General features: G+C 25.8%; 1 long non-coding RNA gene across 1 annotated transcript in view; it reads left to right on the forward strand.

Moving 5' to 3' along the window:
* The first annotated feature begins 1,480 nt into the window (after window positions 1–1,480).
* The window catches only part of LOC136077669 (uncharacterized), a 5,644-nt gene continuing 221 nt past the window's right edge, over window positions 1,481–6,903 (forward strand). Inside the window, exons 1-2 of the long non-coding RNA XR_010637171.1 lie at window positions 1,481–1,540; window positions 6,465–6,533. This is a non-coding gene — a long non-coding RNA (uncharacterized LOC136077669). The remainder of the gene's footprint in view (window positions 1,541–6,464; window positions 6,534–6,903) is intronic.

Consider the following 6,903-nt stretch of genomic DNA (forward strand, 5'->3'; position numbering starts at 1 on the left):
TATTGCAAAAACAACATATTTGAATCTGACTTTATTCATCCAAGACATAATTTTCAACTTTTGTATAAAAAATCTCATTTTACGTCTAAAATAAGACATCTTAATTTGTGGCTGAAAGTCATGAAGAAAGTCTTCTACAGGATACCATGCAAGTTGTGCAGAAAAACCGAAAAGAGGTTGGAAAATACATAAAAAAAAGTGATTTTATGTAATTTAAATGTGATTTTTGGTTTTATTTGTCTTTAATTGTTGTAAATGACAAGTTTGTACAAGTATTAACTCTTAAATGAAAGGTTTTTTTTTCCAGAACAAAAATAAATGTAAAATGGACAATTTTCTACCATTCAATTTATAAATTAGGGGCACCGAAAGGGAGCGGCAAATAATTCTATGGAACCTCGCATTTGAAAATACATTGTACTGGAACCCTTAGACTTGGAAACCTAAATTTTTTTGGTGTGTCCTGGGACCAAATAAGGATGATTAAGATAGGGTGCATTTGAATTTTTTTTGGTCAGGTTAAAAGTGGGACACCCTAAGCTGGAACATTGCACAAAAGAAGGCTTGACAGTTGCATTTATATTTTTTATTGTATAGAAAACCATTTTGTATTATTGTCTTTACTCAAAAAAAAAAATAGGTATTTAGCTACTGAATCAAGCTTGGTTTCACTACAATAAATGCCAACAATAAAAATATTAAAATAATGAAAGCAAGCTAATATTAGCCACAATTGCTTACTAGAGAATTTAAATAAAGGTAAATCATCAATAACAAAATTCAAAAAAAAAATATTCTTAATACTTGCATGTATTTAAAAATAAGAGTAATTACCACTACACTTTTCAGGAACAGTTAATAACTGTTTATCTCGAAGATGCAGGGAAAATTTTAAAAACACCTATAGGTATAACTATAGGTGTTTTTTAAAATTTTAGGACCGATCCAATTATTTTGAATAGCACAATCTAAAAGTTGTCAATTAAAGGTATTGAATCGATAAACTCTCTGTATCATTATTAGATTTTCCTTTTGAAAAATATGATTCTGCATGAGATTCTGCGATGTCTAAATTTTTCAAATAGTCAGAACATGGTTCTTGATATAGTATAATAAGTATTATACTTGATATACTATATCAAGAACCAAGTATATAATTAGTACAAATATATATAGTATATCCCCAGTGAAAAATAAAACCGCGTCCCACATGGGTTACGCGTGGGTTCCGTGTGGGATTGATGGGATTTACGTGGGACGGTTTTTCCTATGTGGTATCCGTATGGAAATTTGTCACCTTAAACCCATGTGGGTAATCCCACATGGGTTACATGTGGGAACCATATGGTATTTACACACATGGGAAATCCCACGTGGGTTTCCTGTGGGATTTGCATGGGAATTAATTAGAAAGCTGGAAACTGAAAAAAAAAAATTTTTTTTAAAACTAAAAAAAAATTTTTTTAATCGACATTGCATTCGTTACGTTTATATTGTGTGAAAATATTTTATATTAATATAGAGAATGGCAAGCAAGTATGTAAGTACCACGAATAATGTTTATCTTTCTTTATAGAAATAAGATTAAGATTTGTACAAATAGACTTATTATTAGGATAATATAATAGTTATTTGAATATAGATCTTGAGTAAATTATTTGCAAACAACTGATGCAAGTTGAAATGTTGTCAAAAACCAATCTTGCATGCATGGGACACTGCAGTGTCCCACAAAGAAATGCAGGTTTGAAAGTCGAAGAATTTCCAATTTTCTTTATTAAAAAAAGAAAAAAATAGGTTGGAGATGGGTTTCTGTAACTTTTTTTATGCTCCAAAACTTTTAACTTTAGATATAATAAGGTCCTTAAGACTTAAGGGACTTACGAACTACATTGAGGAACAAAAACAGGGTATTTTTAATCTGGAGTACCACAGTGTTATTGAGAATAAAGCCTCAGGGTCCAGTTTTCAAAGTAATATGATCTAAAGTAATTTTTGAATAAATAATACGCTTTAAAATGCATATAGTTATACATATAACTCCTGATAGTTAACTATATGTATAACTAGTTATACATATAATTTGTTATAAAAACTTATTTTTAAGGTTATGCTTGAACAAATTAGTACCAATTAATTCAAATTCAAGATTTAGTTAAAGTTTAAGTTAAAGTTCTTATTTATTCATTGTTTTTGTTAATTTTATATTTATTTGTTCAAATTTATCAGTTAGTACTATTTTTTACTACAGTAAGAATGTTTATCATTGTTGAACGTGATTTTATTAGTAACTTAATTTTATTTTCAACATATTTTGACAACACCCGTTACATTTTAAATGTTGACAGCTTTACTTTTCTATTGATGTTAAATTTATTACGTTTCAATAACTCAGATTGAATCTTAACTGAATTATTGTAAGCTTTGTAGGGGTTTGTTGTATATCAAATGGTGTTGTAAATAAAGAAAAATTATATATATATATACATATATACATATATACATATATATATATATATATATATATATATATATATATATATATATATATATATATGTATATGTATATATATATATATGTATATATATATATATATGCATATATATATATATATATATATATATATATATATATATATATATATAACATTAAAACAATAAAATTGATGCAAAATTTCACTTTAAAACGAATACCATTAACATTGTGATGATAATAGCATAAGGAAACTAGTATTTATGTATTATTATTATACTATAAATAAATAGTTTTTTAATTCATTTTATAAAATAGAGATGATAACTGATAATTAATGGAAATAAATACAAAGTATAAAAATCATATAAACTTCATTTATTGTTTCTAAATACTATGTTAATGTTAGTCTACAAAGTTAAAAACAATTTAGAGCATTGTTATTAGTTCTTTTATGATTCGCACTTCCACTTCTGTCTCTCAAATTTATAAAATAGGTGGTCAAAGCTTGCTCAATAGGTAGGTTCTCAGCATAACAATGCTTTTTTCTTACACTTTCTAAGGAGAAATATGGCAAATTGATTACTTATTTGACCTAAATCATAGGGTCATCTATGCATAATGATGTCAGATGATGACCCGGTTTATTGAACACCTTTACCCTTAATCAAACTCAGTCAATTTTTTTGCCATCTCCAATTAAAAATGATGTCAGTTTTTGTTATCATATTATGATGGTATATCTAAATTGTTAATATAATATAAAAAATGCATATACCATCAATTTTTTTCTGGTTCAACTATACATTTATTCTCAACAGTACTAAAAGTAAAAAAAACAAACATAAATTGTTTATTCAGATAAGCAAGCTAATTTCTGAATTTAAATTGTTTTTCCTATGATCCTCTACAGTTTTAAGCAACAAAAGCAAGAAGTTTTTAGACCACATTGTTGGTGTAAATACCTCTAAAACCTGCTCATAGCTAGCATAAATTGTTTTACTTTTTTTTAAAATAAAATATTTTACTTTTTTTTTTAATTCAATTTTTTAATTGACATTATTTTGGTCTCAACATCCCCTCCCCATTGTCAATTATTGTTAATCTCACACTGCCCCTCTATCTACTGGCATCATTTATGGATGATCCCATAGCCTAAATGCTATATATATATATATATATATATATATATATATATATATATATATATATATATATATATATATATATATATATATATATATACATATATATATATATATATATATATATATATATATATATATATATATATATATATATTATTTTTACTTTATTTACAACACCATTTGAGATACAACAAACCCTTGCAAAGCTTACAATAATTCAGTTAAAATTCAATCTGAGTTATTAAAACGTAATAAATTTAACATCAATAGAAAAGTAAAGCTGTCATCATTTAAAATGTAAAGGGTGTTGTCAAAATATGTTGATAGTAAAATTAAGTTACTAATAAAATCATGTTCAACAATGATAAATATTCTTACTGTGGTAAGAATTAGTACTAGTTAACAAATTTGAAGAAATAAATTTAAAATAGTAAAAAAACAATGAACAAATAACTTGAACTTGAACTAAATCTTGAATTTGAATTAATTGGTTCTAATTTGTTCAAGCATAACCTTAAAAAATAAGTTTATATAATAAATTTTATGTATAACTAGTTATACATATAGTTAACTATCAGGAGTTATATGTATAACTGCATGCATTTTAAAGCATTTTATTTAATTTATATATTACTTTAGATCATATTACTTTGAATACTGGACCCAGAGACTTTATTCCCAATTACACTGTGGTACTCCAGATTAAAAGTTTCTGTAAATATCCTGTTTTTGTTTCTCAATGTACTTCGTTAGTCCCTTAAGTTTTATGAACCTTATTATATATAAAGTTAAAAGTTTTGAAGTCTAAAAAAAGTTACAGAAACCTCCCTATCTCCCCCCTATTTTAATTTTTTTTTTAATAAAGAAAATTTGACTTTCAAACCTGCATTTCTTTGTGGGACACTGCAGTGTCCCATGCATGCAGGCTTGGTTTTTGACAACATTAGAACTTGCATCAGTCAATTGTTTGCAGATAATATACTCAAGAACTATATTCAAATATCATATGAACATGTTAGAGAATGTTCATATGATATTTGAACATCACAAATTTAATAATATTGTTGTGATAAGTTATATAAATAATTCCATAATAGATTATGATATGAAAATAAGATAGGATATGAAGGCAATGATCAAAGAATTTACTTATAGAAATTTAGATGTTTGTTTATTAGTTTCAGAATATTATATTATGTGTGACCGCGGCCTTCTATAATAACAAGCCTTGACATAGCGCAACAAAGTTGTTAAGCTGAAGGCCAATTCCTAATACTGTGTTTACATTTTCATCTATTAACATTAGACGAAAGTTTGTGTTCGCGCTTTTTTAATAAATCTTTAAAATGTGATTGGTTTATAAATTAGATAGCCCAACATCAAGACGATAACGTTGAAAGGTTCAAGGCGTTAACATTGTAAGGTAATAATATTGTCAAGTTTTTTTAATAATTAAAATGCCTTAAAAATGCCTTTAAAATGCTGTGTATCTCTTTGCAAGTCGAACTATCTCAACTACAACAAAAATATCAATTTATACAACTACAATATCAATTACAACTACAACAAAAATATCAATACTCAACTACGACAAAAATATCAATTTATAAATTCCCGAAGAATCTAGAGGAAAGAAAAAGATGTAGTGAAGCTATCCCAAGAACTGGTTTTATTGTTACAGACTATACAGCATTATGTCAACTGCATTGGCCAAATGAAGCACCTTTTGGAAGCAAATATGGGAAGCAACGACCTTTAAATCCACCATCTGTTTTTAAAATATTCCGCCTAGTTGTTTAGCCACACCAGCAAGTAAAGTTAGAAAAAATGTAACTTCAAGCGGTTTTCGAAACATTTTACCAGATGAGTTGAATGATTTTTTAAAAGAGGATGAACTTATATTTGACGATATTCAATCTTTGTTAAGTGATAATAACGATGTTATTGTTTTCCGGCTTAATAAAAAAAGTTTGCACATACAGTCAAAAATGTACAAACTTGGTGTTCTATTATTTATTTTAGTAATTTTCAATGATTATTCATTTGTAGCTAACCATAATGGCACAATTTGTAATTTTTCATATTTAGTTGTAAACAAATTAAAGTTAATAAAAACAAAATCAGCTTTATTTGAAGCAGTTAGATTTTTGAAAAATAAAGAAAGTTCGCTTCAGTCAAATATTCTATTCGAACACCTTAATGCTATAAGAAAAGTTAATGTTGGTGAAGTTTTATATACTTCAGATATTATATGTAGAGCATATGAGTATTTTGCTATGCGACGAAGTTTATATGATTGTTTGTGTATTGACTACAAGTTGCCAAGTATAAGGACTTTAACCCTGTTGAGATATATTGATAAAACTTTTTTTTTGCTTGAATCAACTTTTGTTGGTGTTTTTTATTGTTGGTGATTTTTATTGTTACCATTTTTAGCAAAAAAAATTAAAAAATACAGTTATCTTTCTAATATATAGATATATACTTTGTTATGGTTCTGCTTGTTATTGATACTATTTAATATTACATAAATATTCTTAATGAAATATGAAATACGAAAAGCATGATTATCTTTTAACAATTTTTTGGTTTTCTTTTTATATTTCCGTCTTTACTAGAGATTATTATTAGAAAACATAGACTGCCATTACACCCTACCTAATATAAAAATATATCAATATAAGTAAAAGTGGAAGTTTAATCGGCCTTCAGTTTTTATGGCATTTTGCGCGATGTCAAGGCCTGTTATTATAGAAGTCTACATCATTGAAAAAGTAGGTTTTTACATTTCTGGTTTTGTTTTTTTGTTTAACTACTTATCCTTATTGATCACTTTTTTTCAGGATTCTCCTCAGGGGTTCAAGCTCATTACGCATAATATGTGTTCAATTACGCATAATACGTTAGTCATTGTAAGTAATAAATTAGGAAATAATTATTTGTGGAAATAAATTAGGAAATTATTTTTGGAAATTATTTGTGGAAATAAATTTTGGAAATTATTTGTGGAAATAAATTAGGAAATAATTATTCTCTCTCTCTCTCTCTCTCTCTCTCTCTCTCTCTCTCTCTCTCTCTCTCTCTCTCTCTATATATATATATATATATATATATATATATATATATATATATATATATATATATATATATATATATATATATATCTATATATATATATATATATATATAAATATATATATATATATTTATATATATATATAAATATATAAATATATATATATATATATATATATATATATATATATATATATATATATATAT

The sequence above is a fragment of the Hydra vulgaris genome, chromosome 03 (assembly GCF_038396675.1).
Source record: "Hydra vulgaris chromosome 03, alternate assembly HydraT2T_AEP".
NCBI classification, from domain to species: Eukaryota; Metazoa; Cnidaria; class Hydrozoa; order Anthoathecata; family Hydridae; genus Hydra; species Hydra vulgaris.